We start from the raw sequence: 22858 nt of genomic DNA on the forward strand, positions 1-22858 counted from the left end.
GATTCACTTTTCTTTCTCAGCTATTTTGTTTAAACTTTGGGGGGGGGGGGATCTGATGAACTGTTTTAGCATGCCAGACAGTATAAACAGCTTTATGAAATTCACCACTATTGTAATGCAATCATTAAATGCAAAGGTTTGTCTTTCAGAACAGGCCCAGCATAAGTTACATGTTAACTAGGGGTGCGCAATCTGGAATTCTTGATCCAGTTCTATAGCCAGATTTATGCCAATCTGGCATAATCCAGCTATTCCAGATCATGATAGAGAATCCTAGATTGGATCTGGGGAACCAAACTCTGCTGGGCCAGATTATTTGGCCACAGCAGAGGCAGAGCAACAGCAGCATGTGCAAAAGAGAAGCAGTTGTGGGAGTGAGAGGGCAGCAGTGCAAAGGTTTGGGCTGCAGCAGGAAAGCGGCATAAGGCTGATAGGGGACAGGTGGTATGATAACCATCCCACCCCTCCACCTTTACTCAAGCTCCAAAAGAATCCTTCCAGCAGCCACAAACCACTTTTAAACTTTGCTGCTCCAGCAATGAGCATCACTCCCCTCCCCTGCTTCAGTTTGGGAGGATTATCTGGTTTCATATTCAGATTCTCTGGTTTAACAGTGGGATTCTCTGGTGAGGCACAGGATCCCTTGCTTCACTTTGGTTTTGTTGGGCTTTGTTGGTCCAGCTTTCAGGGGAAGTGGGACTTGCATTTGGGACTGGCTTTTGGTCAGGGGTTGCCTTTACGTAAGGCTTCCCTTTGCCTAGAAAGCCTTGGAACTATTTACCCAATAGGAAACAAAGGAGAGTGGCTAGGGGCAGCATGCTCACGGGCCCACAGATTGGACCCCAGCGTCCAATCTACCTGAAATTTGGAGGATCTTCAGTGGTCAGTCAAGAGTAGGTTCTCTGCAAATTTGGTGGAGTTTGCTTGATAAATTACCCCCCTCCCGATATTTTCCTCTATTATTCTCCATAGGGAATAATGGCTGGATAAATTTGGGATTTTCTAACCAGTTACAGAATCTGACCTGGATTTCAGGGATATCCAATTTTTTGGTATCCCTGAAACCTGGATCCAGATCACCCAGATTTCTTTCTTTCTTTCTTTTTGATGCACACCCTAACATTAACTACTTTTGTAACTATTTCTGAAACTTTGCACAACTTTCTTCTTTCAGGACTGCCAAATAAAATTATCACCTCTCAAAATGAAAAAAAAATGAGGTAGTAACACACAGGGAATTTGATAGCTAGACTACAGACATTCTGGCTTGGTGAAATTCTTCTTCCAAAAGCGAAAAGTGACCACAGAATGGGAGGTAGAAGTTCAGATACGTAGATTTTTAAAGCACAGTCTAGGTCTGACAAAACCATTTAAAGCAGCACTGCGGTCACGCTCCAGGTGTCAGTGCAAACATAGTTAGGACAGCTGAAGAGCAGCCATTTTGTTCCCCAGCATATCTGGTTTATAAAGTAATTGTATTTTATGGCCTCTGAGAGAGGGAGCGCTTCTTCAGGTCTGCCAAGAAAGATGAAGGGAGCAATAAAAACCAGACATGCTAACAATAACCAAAGCAAGAGAGATTCAAAATGGATTCTGCTTTGGCTTCCCAAACCTATACATTTATGAATAAGGAGGGCTATAACGGTTTCATAATTAATTTAATGGAATTTCCAGAATATAGCTCTTTTAAAAATGTTCTTTAATTGGATGGAGACCCTTATCTGAAATCTGACTAAGGTATTGAATAGTTATTTTACAGGATATTCTTATTTAGAAATGGATGTACTGAATCTATGTTAAATTACAGCCAATTTGGATGGAAGCTGCTCCCCTTTTTTGTCTTCTGCTTGTGTTTGATCTTCTTGGTGCTTATTTGTTATGTAAAATATAAAATAATAAAAATAAATAAAAAAGAGAGGACAATATTATTTGCTACATATAAACAATACAAGAACAGTATTAGGGAAAGGAAGGTGCTAGGTTGACTCCTCCTCACTGCACCTGAGGGCCATCTGTCATTTTCCTACATGACCTCTGAGAAGATATCTAAGGACATATAGATTGTGTGGTCAAGAAAGAAAAGCAAACACCAACTCAATGGAGTTCTACAATTTGCCAGCCAGTAAAACAGAGCCCATGTGAAATATACTGTATTCAGTTCTGAGATTAATGCGTTTTAACTCCTAGTTCTTCAATATGTCAGATCATACTTTGAGGAGAAATGAGATGCCATTTCATTTTCAGGTAAATACATTGGTTGGCAAACCTGTATCACCTAGCATTGATCATCTTTGCTAAAATTTACATTTGAGAAGAATGAAATGAAACCCTAAAGGGGGAGGAGGCCAGCCATTGGCTGCAGCAGTTCTCTGCTGTCCTTTCACAGTCATCCCCTGTGGTTCTCATGATTAACTGGCCGAATATCCCACTATGGCTATGAAAAAGGTAACAGCAAGGTGCTTATTAAGTGGTTTATGCCTAGAGTCAGTCCCAGCGATGAAACTTCTCTCGTGCTGTGTGAGCTTATTTCCCTTGCAAGGCTTTTGTCTTCCCTGGATTCTTTTTGGAGATGTTTTAGTGATGTCACATAACAGTCAACAATATAATCTTGTTTGACCTCCTATGTAAAGCTGCCTGCAGAATCTCTCCCTCCGCCCCCATTATTTCATTAATTTATTTGAGCATTATCCCACCCTTTTTCTAAGGGGCACCTATGATTTCACCTGCCTCCTAACTTATCTTCACAACTGTCTTGTGAGGCAGGTTAGGCTGAGAGAAAATATTTGGTCCAAGGTCACCTTATGTGCTTTATCATAAATGGTTCAATCCCCAATCCTAATCTGCTACTCCCACACACTGTCTCTTCCTTCCCCCATCCTTGATTACAAGTCTAGGCCTTTTTAAAAATGAGTAAACAAATGTCCGGCTGTCACTTCACACAAAGTACATATTTTGGAAGAGCTGCAGATTCAGAACAAAATAATGGAAGCTTTTTTTGAGCAATTTATAATTAACTTTGGAAAGAGACAGTGTGTGTAGTGGTTAGAGTGTGAGGCCCAGCTTTGAATCCCCACTCTGTTATGGAAGCTTTCTAGGAGACTTCGGGCCAGTTACTCTGTCTCTCAGCCTAACCTACATCAAGGGGTTGTTGTGAGGACAAAATGGGAAGACAGGAGAACAATGTAAGCCACTGTGGGTCACACTGGAAAGAGAGGTGGGGCATAAAGGAAGTCAATAAAATAAATAAATGCTTTACCAAAAACATGTTGTGATGTTTAGCACAGACAGTTTTAAAAAGGATTAGGAAAGTTCAGGGAAGGCATTAAGTATGCTGTTACCTAAAAACTGAACCTCCTTGTTCAAAGAAACACACTTTTAATTGCTGGGTGTCTGGCCTTCTCAATTTGAATGTACTTTTTGAATTAATGTGAAATCTTTTCCCCCACAGTTCTCACACTGCAGCTGAGATCAAGGGGGGGGGAGAATCTAGATCCCCCAAGTGAAACTACGGCAGGTGGTTCACTGGAAAGCACTGTTGCTTCTCCTATGGCCTAGGGGTACTCACCACTTTACAGTTTCCCCACACAGAGATAATCTCTATGTTGAAAAATGTGTGAAATGTAGCATGAGAGCTTTTCATCCTTCATTTCATTTTCAAAATAGGTTGCTAATTGGTATACATACAAATCTTGCCAAACTGAGATCATAAAGTGGGAGGGGGGATAAAATCAGAACTGTGCAGCTGGCATATGTCTGCATGAAATTCAGGCTAAGGAACTGCTCTGGGGGGAATAATACGGGCAGCACTAACTCTCCTCCTGGCCTCCAAACAAGATGCCCAGAATCAATCACAGAGCTCTCACCTGTGTGCAAAATCAGCTCCCTGACAGATTCAGCTGGCTGTCATTAATTGATTACTGGCTTACCTAAAGTTTCCCACTCTTTGCTAAAAACAAGACAAAAGGAAAGGGCCTTTGTTTCCCCAATAACCCCACCTGACTCTTCTGTGTTTAACCCACTAAAAGAAGCCCCTACCGTGTGGTTTTACACCCCAGAATCTTTGGATGTTGTGAACTCCCCCCTCTCTTGTCTTAGACTCTCATGAATTCAGATTTAAAAAGGGGCATACATACACACAGCTACCCTACTTATACAATATAAGAGCACTTGGACACTTGGATAAGCTACTACTGGCTTGGACAGGAGGCTTAAATTTAAAAAAAAAAAGAGGTTCTGCGCAATGAAGTGCAGTTAATATTGCTGCCACCTTGGCTCTAATACTGACAAAACTGATATAGAGAACCTAATCTATGGAATTAGGGGAAGCGCAAATTTCATACTAGCTCAATATACCACTTCAGTGCAATGGTTGTATCATGTACCAGGTTGAAGGCAATGGCTTTTACCCACTACAGTGCTTCAAAAGCACAGGTGAGGTCCTCTGCAGGGAATCTGTTCATACAAGGCCGTAGTAGTTGCAGCACTTCTCTGTTGATTCCCTCACATTGTTTATCAATATTCACATCACGTGCAATAACCAATGGATTACCATGAAGATACCATTTGGTGGGCAATGTTCCCGTGTTACCGGGTCTCCTTGCAATAAAATGATTTGTGGGGGAACTAGCAAGCAAGGAGAATGGCTATGCAAGAGGCTGGTGACCGTAGGGATCTATCATCAGTTTCTACCAGGTCCCTTCCCAAAATAGCAAATGAGACTAGTTTTTAAGGTCCAACGATAACTTTTATTAAGAACAAAATGGCGATTCAACCCTTTGCTGAGCACGGGAGTGCTCCTGGGCTGCCCTTTGACCCACGTGATGACGTCACTTCCCGGAAAAACACAGCAGCCTCCGAGGGGTAAGTTCCAGGCTCCCAGGCTCCCACTGGGGGACTCAAAGGACCTGGCAACCCTATCCCCAACTGTGCATAAATTCCCTAAGATGTTCACCATCACATTTGTACCTTTTAATACTTAATCCTCATTAACACCTATTGGGTATGTGTTGGTTCACATTGTGTTGGCTTACGTTCTCCTCTAACAAATAGCAAGCATCCTCATTTTTATTCTGCATTTAAAAATCATAAATCATATTTTAAATGTTGGATCAATGTACAACATAAAGTATTGTTCATATACAAGGTTCTGCTTTTATCTAAGAGTGGCAGTAGAATGAAGTTTATACTCTAGTTTCAAGGATTTTTTGTGCCATGTGCTGACAATATTATATTTTAATAATTAATTGTTCATCAAAGAAGAGATGAGGAACAGGAATGCTAAATTCAAAGTTATTCAGATTGCAAAAATGAATAATGCATGAATTTTATATTAAATACACACTGTAATACGTAGTCTACATTTCATCCAGCCCTGCTTGTCTTTCATTTTTAAACGTTTTGAACTAAAATATGAATTATCAACGAAGGGAAAGTTATTTAGACAAAGGGCAGCCTTATTTGAATGCAAACTGAAAGCATCCTGCTATGATTAAATTTTGGTTATCAATTAAGCAGAATTTATTTCAAGTGCCTGGGAAGCCACTGTCAATGGGAAAATGCAGCTCATATTGAGAAAAAGGCGCACACTTAAAATGTGTTTCAGCAAATGCTCTCCAACTGTGGAAAGCGAGACAGCAGGTGCCTACCCTGAACATCACAAAGAAAGCACAGAAGAGTTCAGGTATGGTTATCTGTTTCCTATTTGTTTGTTCACAGATTTTGGAAGTGTCATGTTTGAAGAAGAATGCTCGATACTGCTGATAATTACTGACACTTACAGCCTCCTTTCTACTGCAAACACTCTTTTATTGATTTCTTCAGGTTTTCCTTTGGTTACCCATCACTGGCTCTACTGCATATGATGAGCAAGCCCCAAACATCCTGAGCTGTACAAGCAAAAGGCAAAAAGGTAAAGGCAAAAATATTATCCGAAATTGCTTTGCTCCCAGCATTTCTACTACCGAAATACTTTGTAAGGTAATATAAGGTATTATTATCCCAACTAACTGCTGGGGGGGGGGCAGGTTAGGAGAAGCAAAGAAAGAATGGACTGCCCACCAAATGAGGTGAGATTTGAACAGGGGCTTTTCTGATTAATAGTACAGCTTCTTAGCCACTGTGCTATACCAGCTCAGAATGTGAATATTAGTTACTGAGTTATTTACTACTAGCCAGAATTTTGGGAAGAGCAATACTGAGGGCTAAATGAGATGTGAATGAAGATACTGGATCTCCTCATCAAAAGTAAATTGTATGGATACACAGCCACAATTGAGACTAGTTCACAAAGTAAGGGAAGAGAGGATTTAACCAGCTCAATCCAGATCCAAGTGAAGATCTGCTGGTCAATGATAAAGCGACTTGTGGACTGAGGAGTCAACTTGTCCTGGAGGAGACTGACTCCCCCTGAGGAACCAGTTTGTAAGCTTGTGGGTATTTACTGGATCCTGGCCTACAGCTGGAGGCCCGGATCTCCTATGTGGCACATGGTCTCCTTTAACAGGTTCAGTTGATATGCCAGCTATGGCCATTACTCAAAAAGCATGCTCTGACCAAGATGATCAATGCTCTGATTACGTCCAGGTTATATTACTGAAATGCACTTCATATGGGGCTGCCTTTGAAAATGCCCAGAAATGCTAGCTTGTCCAAAATGCTGCAGTCAGGTTATGAACACAATACAAAGTGCTGGTTCATAACTTTAAAGACCTAAATGGCTTGTGGCCAGGGCACTCCTCCTACATTGTCCAGCCCACCAGCTACCTCACAAGCCCTGATCTCTGTGCTCCCATCTTCAAAGATGAGGCAGGTGAAAACTACAGACAGGGCTTTTTTAGTAGCGGCACCTTGCTTATTGAATGCCCTCCCCCATGAGATCTGCCTGGCACTTATGATTTATTTTATTTTATTTATAGTCTACCTTTCTCACTGAGACCCAGTACAATCGAATAAGAACAACTGTTAGGACATTCAATGAACAAATTCACTCTGATCAATTGCTAGAACATTCAATGAACAAATACAGTATGGTAAGGGTTGCAGAAATTTGAAAGAGGCACAATTCAGAAATACTGCTGAAAAGAAGCATAATTAAACATGACATTTTTAATGACGTGGAAACTAAACTGCAGGAGAATATTGTAAACAAGATGCAATATTCTGTATCAGCTGGTGTTTCTGACTTGACTTTGAAGGGAGTAGAGTAGATTACAGCAGTCTAGTCTTGATGTTATCATAGTGTAAATCCAGGTGGCTAGATCAGCCATGTCAAGGTAGGGGGCCATCTTCCAGGCTAGTTTGAATTGGGAGAAGGCCTTATTTGCAGCTGCGTTTACTTGCTTCCACAGTAGCAGTGCTGGATCCAGTATAACCCGAAGGCTCTTAACTGAGTCAGCCAGGGTCAACTGAATTCCATCAAAGGTGGGAAGCACAGTGTCCTTAAAAATCTTTGCCTTCCCAACCAGTACCACTTCCCTTTACAAAATTTTTGCAGCCAAGATGGGCAAGGATCTAGTGCACAAGTAGCAGCCTTCACAGATGCCAGGATCTTGTCAATATCCATCTTCGTAACTGGGTCAAAATGGTTCAGAAGCTAACTAGATAGTATGTTAAATATTTCTTCTGCCTCACTTATATTACAGCTGATATCCAGATCACAGCATACATGTGCTATTTTATCAGCAAAGAACTTTATAAAGTGGCACAGCTAATTTTCTTTTCTTGAGCCAGTAGATTCAGGCATCATAAGCTATCAAGATACCCTTAAACATTTGTGATGGATGGGAACCAGCTGATGCCACGGTTGCAGAGAAGTAACGTTTCTTTGTCGCTATCACTGCTACTTCATAGGTTTTCCAATAGGCTCCGTAGCATAGAATAATAATAATAATAATAATAATAATAATAATAATAATAATAATATTCAATTTATATACCGCCCTTCAGGACAACTTAACGCCCACTCAGAGCAATTTACAAAGCATGTTATTATTATCTCCACAACAAACACCCTGTGTGGTGGGTGGGGCTGAGAGAGCTCCTAGAAGCTGTGGCTGACCCAAGGTCACCCAGCTGGCTTCAAGTGGAGGAGTGGGGAATCATACCTAGTTCTCCAGATTAGAGTCCTGAATCTCCAGATTAGAGTCCTGCGCTCTTAACCGCTACATCAAACTGGCTCTCACACCAAACGGTCTCTATCATGTTCAGCAAGCATTTTCCTCCTGTGTCTTTCTATATGTTTTCTTTTAGTTGGCTGTTGAAAATGTTTCTGTTCACTCAGACTTTTAATTAAGAAATTGATTTTTATAACATTGTTTTAGCCCGGAAACTGTTATTTTAAGTGGTCAGTAGTATGTTTTGATGGTTTATGTTTTTGTGTTGAACTGGGTTTTCATGTTGGATTTTAATTAATATCTCTTAATGTTTTGTTTTTATTATTTGTATTCTGTAAACCATCTCAGGCAGGTTCCTGGAGAGGTGGCATATTTCTCTCCTCCTAGTATGGTTATTAGTGGTTTTAAAGAGAAAAAGAATTCCTTCTTTTAAAATGAGACATCTTATCTTTCAAATGATAGCATGGGAAGCCCAGTTCAATTAGCAAAACTGATCAGCTCTCATGTTCCTAACGGCTTATGAATGATTGTATGTTGACACGTCTATTTCACTGAAGAAGCAAAAATGAAATTCCCCACGACATTGAACTAGGAATCCTATTTCCCTGGTGAGGGTGGGGGACCCCCCGGTTTCACCCCCACCCCCACCCCACCTCTACTTACCTGGCTGGCAGGAGAGGAAGGCCCAGGAATGGGCCTCCTGGGAGCACTCTTGGGCGGTGCAATGACATTACTGACGTCATTGCTCTCCTGCACTTTGTTGCAGGCTGGTTTGGGCTCCAGACAGGCCAAATTGGACCCATTTGAGGCCCAAATTGGCCTGCTGAGAAGCGCCGGAGCACTCCTGTGCCTGCGCAGTGATGCCAACTGAAATGACGGGACCGCCATTAAGAGGGGAAGAAAGAAGTAAGAGCCAGGTTTCCCCCTCTCCCACTGGGGGGTAAGGAGACCTGACAATCCTACATTGAACTGACCTTTGCAGTACAGAATCACGACTGGAGATATATTATCTGCATATAAAGTCAAAGTCATAAAGTAACATATTGGAAGCAAAGCCTACCTGTAGACATCCAATCTCCCTTTCTCTTGGGCCTCCACTGCAATAACGTTTCATGACAACCTTGGACAAGGGACTAACTAATGGAATGTGGGGCCTTTTCCTTCCAAAGCAACTGCTCACTGCAAGTTATGCCAAGTATACAGAAATCACAAGTGGATACTATCTGCTTGTTGGTTACAGCTGAAGATGGACCCTGTTCAGTTTCTTTTGCGCAAAAAGCTCACTAACTCCTTTGGTAACTCCTATTAGCAGCCTCTGTAGATACTACTAAATGCTCAAATATCTATAAAATCCAGCCATTTTCACCATTCTGGTTCATCCGGATAAGAACTTTTTTCATCCTAAATTCAAAACTCAGTATCTGGATAAAAGAAGCAAATGCCGGTATGGATTTGGGCCTTTGCTGAACATTCAGATTAATAGGAAAAGTTATGGTTGCTTCCTGGGACCTTGTACCTTCCTGACTTCTTGTGATCTGCTTAAATTGCAAGTCAAGCATGAACATAACATGTCCAAATCCTGTCTTTCTCCTTCACTTAGGATCTTATTCTCCTCTTGACTGCTATTTAAACGCAAGGACTTGGAACCTCTCTTCCTAGGGTTGCCAGGACCTTGTCTCCCCCAGTGGGAGATTGGGAGCCTGGCGCTTACCCTGTGGCATCTCTGGAGTCTCTCTTTGTGTGCGCGTGCAGCGCACAATCACTCCCGGCTTGTGTGATGACATCACTTCCTGGAAGTGACGTTATTGCGTATGTCAAAGGACAGCCCTGCATGTCAAAGGGAGCTCCCTGCACTCCCTGACAGGCACGATCCGGCCTGAAACAGGCCCACTGCAGAGTGCTGTGGGGCGCGATATGGGCTGCTGTGGGCACGGGGGCACACCGTGCCACCTGGGGGCATGCTGTGCGGCCCGTGGGGGGGTGCCCCAGGGAGTGCGCCCCCTGACGGCCAAGTAAGTGGGCGCAAGGGAGGGAACTGTGGGAGCAGGGGATCCCTCGACCCAGGCAGAAGGATGGCACCCCTATCTCCTCCTTTTCTGCTCATGGTAGGGAAAATTTCCAGGTGCAGAAAGGAGGAAAGGTGATTTTTTGCAAAATCCCCTCCACCTTTATGCAGTCCACAGCTTCTACCCCCATGACGGTCCTGGGGATCTATTGAACCTTGGGAGTAAAATTTAAGACCACATAAAACTGCAACCGGGGGGGGGGGGGAGGTGTTGCCCTTAATGCATTTTATTTATTTAAAACATTTATTAGCCACCTTTCTACTTTGCAGGAACTCAAAGCTGCTTAAAATATAAATAAAATAACAATCATAAAATGAATAAAAGAAGTCTAAAAAAACAATTTAGGACTGTCAATAAACTTAAAAACAAAATTAATTAAAAGCAGTCCTAAATAAAAACATCTTCAGCTGCTTTCTGAAGATCTGCAGTGAGGGGTCAGGTGCACCTCCCTAGGGATGCAGTTCTATAAACTTGGAACTGCCACCAAAAAGGCCCTCTCTCGTGTACTTGCCAGGTGAGCTTCTTTAGCTTATGGGACAGGAGGGCCTCTCCCGGTGCAGGAATGTATGGTTGATTATGGTTCTTCAGATACCCTGGCCCCCAGCCATGCAGGACTTTAAAGGATAGAACCAACACATTGGACTTCAGAACAGATCAGTAGTCAGTGTAGTTCCCGGTAGCTGGCCCTAACCAGCAGTCTAGCAATAGCCACAGCATTCTGCACTAGCTGCAACTTCCAAACGCTTTTCAAGGGTAGCCCCAAGTAGAGTGCACTGCAACAGTCAATCTAGATGTAACTTATGCATGGATCACTGTGACTAGATCTGACTGAGCCAGGATGCAGAATAGCTCGGCTGCATGCAGAACAGTTCAGCTTATGCTGCATAGGATCCAAGCCAATGGAACGATAACCGAACATTCCTAAAACCATCCTGGTGTTCTCTTCTTATACTGAGTGCAATGAAGCAATCCTATTTAAAACTCAATCCAATTATCACTGACATATGAATGAAAGAATGCAAGATCCTTCAATGCAAGATCAATGGCGGTCTCCCTACAAGCTAGGATTTCAAACCTGGATTAAACCCTGGTGTAGGCTCCTAGCTTGCAGAGGGAAAACTAATGGCTATCCTACAGGCCTGCAAACATAGGCCACAGTAAATATGAGTTAGTTTTAAACCAGGATTTCTTCAATATGGAGCATGAGGAGGGAGTTATCCTTAGTAACTACATATACTGGCATAGTAGGATACCTAACCATGGGGGTGTCACATAACCCTCAAAGCAAGCCACAGAGTGCTTAAAACCAGTTTGCATTTTAAGTGAAATAGTGAGTCTTCGGAATGCATGTTGCCATCCCCTTGAGGATCAACAGGTGCCTACCTTTTAGGCACCAGGACAAAACATTTCTTTTTACCAAGGCCTTTAACTGTTTTAAAAATATTTTTAAACGAGTAGTATGGTCTGCTTCTAGCTAAGCATGGATATTATTTAGGACATTATTTATGTCAATAGCTTGTTTTTAACGCTGCTGATTTATGTTGTTGGTTTTTATGGTTTTATTTACTTCATTTATACTCTTGCTTTCTCCTCAGTGGGAACCCAAAATGGCTCACATAATTCTCCTCTCCTCTATTTCATCTTCACAACAACCTAGTGAGGTAGGTTAGGCTGAGAGGGTGTGACAGGCCCAAGGTATGAATTCACTCTTAAATCCCAGGTATTTTGATTTCTTTCATTTAAATACAAGAAATGGCCCCAAATATACAACCACTTGCAAAATGGCTGCTTATGATAATTATAGTGAGGATATATTTATAATAAGACCTGAGACCTAAAGACTGATCTCTTTCAAATGGTATGGCAACAATTAATATCACTGCCAGATTATAATAAACAGGGGCGTCTAGATTTTTTAATAAGGTCAAAATTCTCTATCAGTAAGACCTAATTCTTGAATCAATTGACTTTGTAAAAAGTATATAATGTATCTCAGTTTAGTGGCAAAATTGTTCTACCTTCTAGCTTCTATGCCTTAGCAGAAAGAAACAAACTTTCTAAAACCAGGAGGGCTAGAAACTTGCATTCAGAAGCCCTGATTCAGTCAACTGTATATCTAGTTACATTATTCTCATGTAAAAGGGCCCAGTTTTCGTCACAGAATGAAAACCTCCTAAATTCATCGGCATGTAGAAAGCTCCGAAGTTTAATCAACAGCACCTCTAGTTAAGAGTAAAAGCCACAGTCTAGAGCCACACACATGCTCTCTTGTCATGAATTCTCTAATAGATACTCTCTCAGCAACATCCCTCACTGAACATCCAAACACATGGACTACCTAATTTTGAGTCAGACCATTTATCTATTTAGTTCAGAATGGTCTACCCTGACAAACAGCTGGTCTCAGGCAGAGAAACATGAACTTCTTTCAATAGATATGTCATGAACTGAACCTAGAGCCTTCTGCATAGCAAGTGCGCGAACTCTTTCACTGAGCCACAGTCCATCTCCAAAGGTGAGGAGGGTGTCCTCTGTCCCTGCAAGTTTGGTCTTGTCTGGCAGCGGAACCCAGGAAGGATCTCTTCCAGCCAAAGCAAGAATCATTACTCTACCAATAAGCCAGGCAAACTACTTCCTAAACTTCTTCCAAAGCAAACAGTCTATTACAGATTCCACACATGATCTCCTTCGAGGAAAACTGCTGCCAGAGTACATTTATTATGACCTCTCCAAATTTCCCTTTAAAAAGCTCTAGAGAAAGAATTTTTTTAAATACACACTGATTAAATAATATCCTGATCAGCACAAATGTAGAATCTCACAGTGTATAACTATATTAACTATCATGGATCTGACAAAGTGGACTCTGGTATCTAAAAACTTATGCCACAATCAATTCATTAGACCTAAAGGTGCCACAGGAATTTATTATCTTGTCATACTAATTGTGCAGCTTAAAATTCTGCATCAGCCTCCTTATTTTCCACTGTTCTATGAACATATGAATCTGTCTTATTACACATCAGACTGCTGCTCATCTAGCTCGTATTACCTATTCTGACTTGGCAACAGTTCTTCAGCATCTTAGACACTGGAAGATCTTTCTGGACCCACCCCTGAAACTGATAATCTTTTACCTAAATATGCTAGGGATTGAACCCAATGGTTCAGCATGCACTCTATCACTGAGCCCTTCCTCTAATGCTACCCTAATTCAGGTGCATTTCAGTCATCCTGGAGTTTCTTCCACTCCTCATTGGTCATCTCAGGTGGGTTTCTACTACTACTTTCCCCAAGAAGAAGCTCATTAAGCACAGTAACATGCATAAAGAAAGAAAATTAAAACCAATATGATTCAAATTGATCATTGGTACCAATACCCACACAGAGAGAAATGATTCTGGCAAATCTGATGTTTGTAGGGGAAACTTACAAGCAAACATGCAGCTCCCATATTAAATCAGTCACTGAAATGCTACCAAGAATTTGATGCACTCTGTTTATTTTTAGTAATTAGAACAACAGTGGTTATTTGCAAAAGGCACTGAAGCTTGCATTGTTTTAAAGAGCTACCTCTAATGTTTCTAAAGGAAAATTAATAAGCATCATGGAGGCATCATTAACAACTATGGTAGGAAAACAAATGCAATCATAAAACTACAGAGATACCTTCACTGTAAGTGGCCCAAGTGTTATTTTACCTCTTGCCTTCACAGGTACAAAGAATGAACATGACCTGCAGCTGTGTACTTGACTTCAAGATGGGACATTAGTAAGAGGAGAAAAAACAACAACTTTAATATCTACCTCTTGGTATTTCTTCAAGCACAGCACTCGAGTTTAATTAACACTGAAGTAGAAATGTGTGAAGACTAGAGGATCATAAACATCATTGTTTCTGCAGGTTGAGCCTGGGAATTAGCAACCAAATGAAATCCTAGTTTTGAAAGCAAATTCTCAGCCACGCTCCTACTTCATTAAGTCTCTGCGATTGCCCATGCATAAATCTAAATGCTCTAGGCCCTGACTTTTAGCAGTCAGACCCCTTCCTCACACTAAGGGGGAAGTTTATGGATGCAATATCATAACTGCCCCTCATAAGTTTAGGGCACTACCTGGCCCAGAGCAGATGCCAGCTGGGTGGGAGCCTGGAAAACTACCAGAACATGAGTCAGAGGCGGTTGACTGACTTACGGCCCCACCACGCCCTGGAGAGAAGCAGATATCATGAAGTTTCCTAAGAATGGAAGATTTGAATTCACTTACCGTGAAGCTTCCTTTCTCAGTGTCCAGGAGTGGGGCAGTCCAGACTCATGGGATGTAGCTCCTCCTCTCCTTGGCAGTGCTGGTCGACTCGATCGATCCCGGAGGGGAGGAGCTTGTCCCTAGCTCCACAGTTTCTTTCCAAGCCCAGATTTCTTTCCATGAGCTGTAGTTACGAGACTTCTGTTTCCTCCGCCTTCCTGTATTAACCTTAACTATAACACTAACATGTTAACTATGTACAACTCGAGGTCTTCTTTCAGTATTTTGCTCTATTTTTCTACCAACCCAGGTTATTTTCCTTATACTTTTTTCCAAACTGAAGAAACAAGGGTAGGTTGGACTGCCCCACTCCTGGACCACCAAGAAAGGAAGCTTCACGGTAAGTGAATTCAAATCTTCCATTCTCTGGGGGTCCTAGGGACTGGAGCAGTCCAGACTCATGGGATATATTTAGAGCTGTATACCCTTCAGTGAGTTGAATTTTATTTTTCTCTACAGAGGGTGTGCTGTAGCACTCTCTTTCCAAAGGTTGCCTCAGCGGATGCCATTTTGTTTATTCAGGATATGGTGTCCTAACAGGATGTCCTGGAATTCCTGTAGGCCCTTCCTGATGACTGTTAGCTCAGCAACTTTATACCGTTTGCCTTTTCTTCTCTTTCCTTATGCCATCCTCTCTCGTGTGTGTGCTTCCCATCCTTCCAGACTTGCATCTGTTGTCATTATAATCCTCTTTGGATCTCGGAGATTTATCCTTTTCTGGAATCTGGTCAGTTCCACCATTCGAGTTCTTGTTTTAGTGTTGCTAGTATCTGTATCTACCTTTGGTGTTTATGTGTTAAGGTTTCTTGGAACAGGAATAGGAACCTCTGTAGTAGATGTGTGTGGAATTTTGACCATTGTAGGATGTCCTGGCAAGACACCATCATCCCCTGAAGTTTTGCTAGTTGTATTACCTCCTCTTTCCTTCTTTTCTGTATCTCTTTTATAATGGAAAGGATCTTTTGTTGTCTCTCCTGTGACATGAAGACTTTGTCCTTTCTTATGTCTATCATGACTCCCAGGTGTCTGATTTTCTGTACTGGAATGAGACTGCTCTTCCCTCTGTTGATCACGACACCATGTTCTTCCAGGCATTCTGTGGTCTGCTTGACTGCCTCCAGGCTAGAGGTTTGTGATGTGGTCTTTATCAAAATGTTGTTCAGATACAGGAATAGAGATAACACCTTTGAGTCTGAGAAAGGCTATTAGTGTCTCCAGCACCTTCATGAATACTCTTGGGGATGATCTGAGGCTGAATGAAGGAGCCCTGTATTGATAGTGATCTCCGTTGTATGTAAATTGCAGGTCTGATGTGGTTCTTTTTGGGAATATGTAGATAGGCCTCCAATAGATCTATGGAGGCCAGATAGTCTCCTTTCTGTATGACCCCTACAATGGATTTCTTCATTTACATCTTGAACCAGTGTGACTTGATATACTGGTTTAGCCACGTCAGGTCCAGGATGGCTCTGATATCCGCATTCTTTTTTTTGGTACATTGAAGAACATTGAGTAGACCCCCTTTTTCTTGTATTGTGGTGGTACTGGTTCTATTGCCTTTATCTCTATGAGATGTTGTATGGTGCTCCTTAACATGAGGTGTTTTTGTTTTAGGAGGTTTCTTGGCAAATGAATAAATCTTGGTGGTATCACGTCGAACTCCAGGGGGTAACCTGTGGATACCGTTTCCAGTACCCATTTGTCCGTGATGTTTTGCTGCCATATTCCTGCAAAACTCTGTAGTCTCCCTCCAATTTGTATGACCTTTTCATACCATTTGTAGTCATGCTGAGTGTCCTTTCTTCTGTCCTTTTGGCTGTTTGTCTGATTTTTGAAAGGTGAAGGGTCAATTTTCTGTTCTGGTTCTAGATTGCCAGCATCCTTTGAATCACAGAATCACAGAGTTGGGGCCAAGCAACAAGTGATGAATGACACTTGAACAGCAAGTGAACAGACTCACATGTATTCCTCCCTGTTCACTTGCGCTCCACTTGATCACGTGATCACATGTGATCAAGTGGAGCACAAGTGGAGCGCAAGTGAACAGGGATGGATACATATGAGTCTGTTCACTTGCCGTTCAAGTGTCATTCATCACTTGTAGCTTGGCCCTTGGAAGGGGCCATACAGACCTTCTAGTCCAACCCCCTGCCCAATGCAAGATGAGCCTAAAGCATCCCTGACAAATATTCATCCAGCCTCTTCTTGAAAACTGCCAGCGAAGGGGAGCTCACCACCTCCCTCGGCAGTTGATTCCACCTTTGAACTACTCTGACCATGAAAACGTTTTTCCTAATATCCAGACGGTACCTTTCTGCATGAAATTTAAACCCGTTGCTTCGGGTCCTATCCTCTGCTGCCAACTGGAACAGCTCCTTGCCCTGCTCCAAATGACAGCCTTTCAAATATTTAAGGAGAGCAATCATGCCCCCCCTCAATCTCCTTTTCTCCAAACTAAACATTCCCAAGGCCCTCAGCCTTTCCTCACAGAGCTCAGTCTCCAGACCCCTGATGATTCTCGTTGCTCTCTTCTGCACCCTCTCGATTTTGTCCACATCCTTTTTGAAGTGAATGGTCTGGAGGTGCCCAAACAAAGTGGCCGTTTTGAGTCTCGAAAAGAGTGTAGCCTGTTCTTGGTCTTTGGCTCTCTCTTTTTTGATGGCAGAACTTTTTTCTTTTCCATGTCTTCCACTAAATACTTATCCAATGCCTCTCTGAATAGTTTGGTCCCTGTGAAGAGTATTGCTGCCAACTTGGCCCATGCAGACAGGTCTACATCCCAGATTCTGAGCCATGTATTACGTTCCACTGTGACTTTGAAACCTTTGGCTCTGGATGACATTTGAAAGGCATCTAGACTGGCACTTGCTGTAAAGGCTATCTTCTTGACCTCATTTTTTAACTCTTTGGGGACCTCATTGCCAGCAACTGCTAGGTTTGAGGCACAGGTAAAGGCTGCTCTTGCAAACAGCAACCCTGTGGCTGAGGCTCTTAGGGATACCGCTGAGGCCTTATAATTTCTGTGCAGAGCTTGTTCTATCTTCTTTTTAGATTAGTCTTTTGGTAAGCCTTCTGTGTCTATGGGCAGGACTGAGGTTGTTCACAGACTGGTGACTGGTTCATCCACTGATGGCAGTTTGATTTTCCTTGCTGCTTCTGGTACCAGGGAATAAAACTTATCAAGATTCAGAAGACAGTGATTTTTTAGAAGGCTTCCTTAGCTGATGACACTGTTGCCTCCTGGTCGGCCAGGCTCTCAGAGGCTATACTAGCCTCAGCATCGCTTGTGTCTGCTTATGAGGACTCAATCGCTCCCCCAATCCATCCGATGGTTGGGGGGAGGCTTGCCTGAAGGCAGAGGAAACTGTGTGGGAGTCCTCACAGAAACCAGGGCCTAGAGGCGCCTAGGTCCATTGTCTCTGCCACCTGCTTGTTTGCTTTCCCAGCAAGGAAGAGTGGAAAACCCTTCCTTGTCCCCAAGTGGGCTATTGCCAAACGTTCCCTCTGCTGCTGTTGTCTCTGAGATCTTGTGCTCTTCCAGAATGGAGTCATTCTGCACCCTGTTTGAAGCAGGGCCGGAAAAAACTGTGGAGCAAGGGACGAACCCCTCCCCTCCAGGATCGATCGAGTTGATCGGCCCTGCCAAGGAGAGGAGGAACTACATCCCATGACTGGACTGCCCCACTCCCTAGGACCACCGGAGAAAACCCTTGTCTAATCCCATCAATGCCCTGCTGCACTTTCCCCTCACCCACCTATCCCAATCAAAGGTATTCAGCAAATCTGGTAGCTTTCCCACCCAGTGCTTACCAGGTCATTAAGCAATATTTTCACTTACAGTCTATCCTAGATAGGAACCATCAAACCTATCCCAACTTGTTGTTCTACCTCTGGATAAACCATTAAGCCATTGTTTTTGAGAGCAAGACGTCAAGCTTGCTCCAGGGAGCATTTCACCCTAAAATTGTCTCCCTAGCCATGTGCTGTGCGTGTGTGTTCTGGATGCATACACCCTCCCTCAAGTTCGCTTGAGACTCTTCTCTGTGAAATGTTGATTGTTTTGCTGCCTCCCTGGACTCTCATATCTTCGAGACTGGTAACTGAAATTGCTTTCTCCCACTTTCCTCCCTGCTTTTCCTGGTTAGCCTTGTATGCGTGTTGTGTGTAATTTTCTGTCTTTTATTTCTCTTTAATAAAAAGCCCTCTCCAGCTGAACATCTGACTGATTTATTTGGGAGTTTTCTAAAGGAATAATCCCCATAAACATTGGTGGAAATTCCTAGTTACCCTCTCTCACTTGCCTCCTTAATGCTAATTCCCCCATCCAATTAAGGAGACCTCCTATTTGGGTAACAGACATGGGTAGGTTACCAGGAGTATCTTACAACAGAGCTTCAGTATCTGATTGGATTCCCTATTGCTTCAAAGTGCTGATGACAGCCTATACTCAGCTCTGTACTTCCTTTTCAAAATGTCCAAGAGTAGCTACATGTCTTAAACCACTGTCAAGTGGATGAGGATGAACAAGCCAAAACTGAATGTAAGAGGATCCAGTGATCCTAGGGGAGAATGCATTTACCTTGGTCTAATCATGGAAAAAGCCTAGTAGTACTTCTGGTCATGGTCCTACTTTTTGAAAAACACATGGGAATTGTGGCTAGGAGTGTATTTTTACATTATGCTTTCCTCTCTTCTGGGCAGGTCTGTCCTTGCTCACTGATCCATGCTTGAATAACTTCTGCACTTGATTACTGTAATGAGCTCAACATGAGGCTTGCCTTGATGACAATGAAAACTTTTCAACAAGTACAAAATGAGGTATACATTTGTTAACACATAACCCTCTCTTTGAATGCATCCTGAAGATTCTTTGTCAACTACACTGATTGTCAATTTGTTTCAGAGTTCACCTAAAGGTGTAAGCTTTAAAGGCCTTGATAGCTTGGAATCTACATACCTGAAAGCCCCTCTTTTTCATATGAGCCCCAGTGCCAATTATAAGCAAATCAAGTCTTTATTGGTGGTACTTCCCAATAGGTGAATATGGGCAAGAAATAAGGCTCCGTCAGTTGAGGCAATGCCTCTGCATGACTGACTTCTGAAAGAGGTGAGAAAAGTTCATTCTCTTATGTGGTTCCAGGAATGGTGTTACACTTTGCTTTTAGATTAACCCTTTGGCTGATAGTCACTGAGATGATATTCCCCGAGGTATCTTTAAAATAACTGTGACACTTATTATTGCCTGATAGTTGTTGTAAACTACATCAAGTATTAGAAAGATGGTATAGAACCGTTTTAGAAAATTCACACACATACACACAGACTTGTAACTAGCTAAAAATTAGACAGGGCACACTAAATACACCCAGTCAAGATAGGCTGTTTCCTTGCCCTTCATCCATCTCTTTTGCTGTAGGGGAACTGGTAACATTTCAAATGTCCATTTCTGGTTTTCATAAAATCTTTGCTTTGCTCAATGATTTAGAAAATAATTCCTGGAATCCTGGAAATGGCTGGATGCTATTGCCATACTCTGAGGGAGAAGTTATGGAGTGATGTTTAATGTTTGCAGGGAGAATTGCAATTCTCTGAAAGCAAGGAAAACCTTTCAGTTCTCTGGAATGGCAAGAAGCTGGAATAAATGCCTTGAAAATGAGTGACATTTCTTAAAAATAAAGGATATTTTGCAACCTAAGCAAAAGACATTGCTTCCTTTCAGCAGCTACTGCTTTTTGAAAGCAGAAATTTTTCAGCATCTGACATTTGAAAAAAATATGATGGATGTGAAAAAAGAAAAATACCAAGGAGAAGGAACGAAGAAGGGAAGGGAGCCTGGTGTCATGCTTATTCCATTTAGGTTCTTCAGATCAAGATGTGACAATTTTGTGCAACCAACAAAGCACATTTAAATATTCAGATAGCATTATGCACAGAAATTTGTGGCATTTTTGGTGAGGAGTATCACAGAAATGGCCATTACAAAATTCTAAGATGCTTTTTTTCCTCAAAGTACATAATTAACAAAGCCACCATATTCAGTATCAAAGACCTGACTGCATATGGCAAATACGTCTGGGGTTTAGGGGAAAATCATATTTACACTCTTCCTCCAATTAATTGCAACTCAGTTTTGATGTTCAACAACCACACCCAGTAAATTCAATGCAGTTTTTTAAATGGTAGTGTAGAAGACATTGTGATGCACACAGGCTCTGGGATTAGGAAAAAGTCAACTGTATCTTCCGGTAGAAGATGTTAACAGGAAAAAAATGGCCATTGGATGTATAGGGCCAATGCCACAATTGTTCTTTTCCTCTTATAAAGCTCTGATAAAAAAAGGAGGATGGATGGGACAACTTGTCAGGAAGAAGGGCACTGTGAATGTTCTGTTTATGCAAAAATCTTACTAAATTTGGTAGCCTCTTTATTAATATACTAGCAACAAAGCCTGCTGCACGCCAGGCCATGTTGCCAGGCCTTTTCACTGCTTGATCCCTCAGAGGCTTTGTTCAGGCACCAGGGGCACCAGGTGCAGTCCTCCCATGACTCCACAGCGGCTGCGATGGCACACCAGGCTGCGCCGACAACTCACCTTTTATCCTGGTGTAGGCGCACCTGCAGGGCCCTCAGTGCGCCAACAAGATTTTCAGAGTGTAAACTTTCAAGAGTCAGAGTACCAGGTTTTTTTATGAGAATACCAAGAAGCAGAGAAAAAAGATCTTAAAATGCAATATGGTCAATATCCCTTTACCCAACTTTCTGCAACAGATTGCACGCATACACAAACACCAGCTTAGATGCAGCCTAACTTGGCTGTGCTGAGCCTCCCCAAGCTTTCAAAATGTGTTGCTTATCAGCAGGCATCAAAGCAGCCAACAGATGCTCTTGGATAGCATGGAACATTCATTTTCTAATATTCAGATAAAGTTGTGTTTTCAAACTTTTTCTAAGACTGTGTTTTTGTTTGAGCTCCAATCTATAATTTGAATGGCAGCCTTACATTTCTTACCAGATGTTTTTAAATACAATGAGGGTTCAAGGGCAAGGTTCTTCAAACCCACCCCTTGGTTCTGGCTCACTATTCCTTTTAAAACTACCACCGTAGGGCACATACTGAAGAATAAAATATGGATCAATTATCCCTTAACAAACTTCTCATAAACTTTAGTGAAGAGATTGTTCTTTATTCCTTTTGTGTGTGTCAAAGAGAGGTACGCACAGGGCAAGAAGAGGGTAGTTATGGTTAATCTGAAACAAAAGTATGTTAATCTCTTCCATTCTTCCCAACCATGGTAATTTTCCAGAGCATGGGTCTAAACTGGGCAAATACAAGATACATATTGTACCACCAGAAACCACTATCAGCCTATTACACATAAGGCCCCTAAATCAGAAAGCCTCCTTAAACTGGAATACAAGGCTAGAAAAGTGGGTGTGGCTCTTATACCAGTATGTGTTCAGTGTGCCAACTATTTTCTTAGACTGCAGGAGTTTCCTAATTGTTCTCCAAATCTGCATCAAGTCCAGTTCTTCCTATAGTCCATGCGCAAGTATACTGAGATTCACTGACAAGGAGCAGAGAACAGACTTATTTTACTTTAGTTATTTTTTTCTCAAACCATTACTAAATCCATCGTCTAGCTGGATGCATCACTTGGGATTACTTAATGATGAAGATGAGCAGGTGTGGATCCGGTCAGTCTCTCGGAGGGGGAGACCCAAATAAGAGCAGGATAAAATAAAGAACTTTTTTATAAGTCTGCCAGCTATGTGAAAGCATAAAGAGATATTAAACAGCTACCCCCACTAGCATCAAACTGGTCTTTAGAATGAAATAGTTTCAAAGTTCTCTCTTGAAAGACAAGTTGGCAGAAATAAACCCTTTGATAAAAATAGCAATTAATCTGAAGCCAATCATGGGGAGGGAACAATGGATTCTGGGATAGAGAAGTGAACAATAGTCTACCAGCAGATCAAACTCTTTTCAAATCTAGCACCTGGATTAGAGTTCACAAGGAAAAGTCTCATTTGCACTGCCAAGTATTTCTATGTCTCCCTGCCATGGAGTGCTTTGGGAGTTTACACAGAAAAACAGTTCTTGTGGTGGTCCTGAAAATGAAAAAAATGCCTTAAAAGGAAACTAATTCTAAAATAAAAACATCAACAATGTTCAAGGAAAAACAGAAGACCAAGACCTATAAGGAAGAATAAATTTGAAAATTAGCAGTGTCAAATAATGTTCCTTGAGCACTACTTGAAAGCTCAACTGTTAAATATTTTGCATGACTTTAGAACAAGGCAACTCCCACACACATTATTGCAACCTCTTTCTTTATTCTCATGTTTCTCAAGACAAAAATTTCTAAAACAAATAAA

The 22858-nt window shown here is 42.0% G+C and overlaps 1 protein-coding gene across 4 annotated transcripts in view; it reads right to left on the reverse strand.

Annotated features, from left to right (window-relative positions):
* Positions 1 to 22858, reverse strand: part of PTPRG (protein tyrosine phosphatase receptor type G) — a 683491-nt gene that overhangs the window by 159477 nt on the left and 501156 nt on the right. The gene's annotated exons all lie outside the window — the stretch shown is intronic.

Source organism: Eublepharis macularius, chromosome 4 (genome assembly GCF_028583425.1).
Source record: "Eublepharis macularius isolate TG4126 chromosome 4, MPM_Emac_v1.0, whole genome shotgun sequence".
NCBI lineage: Eukaryota > Metazoa > Chordata > Lepidosauria > Squamata > Eublepharidae > Eublepharis > Eublepharis macularius.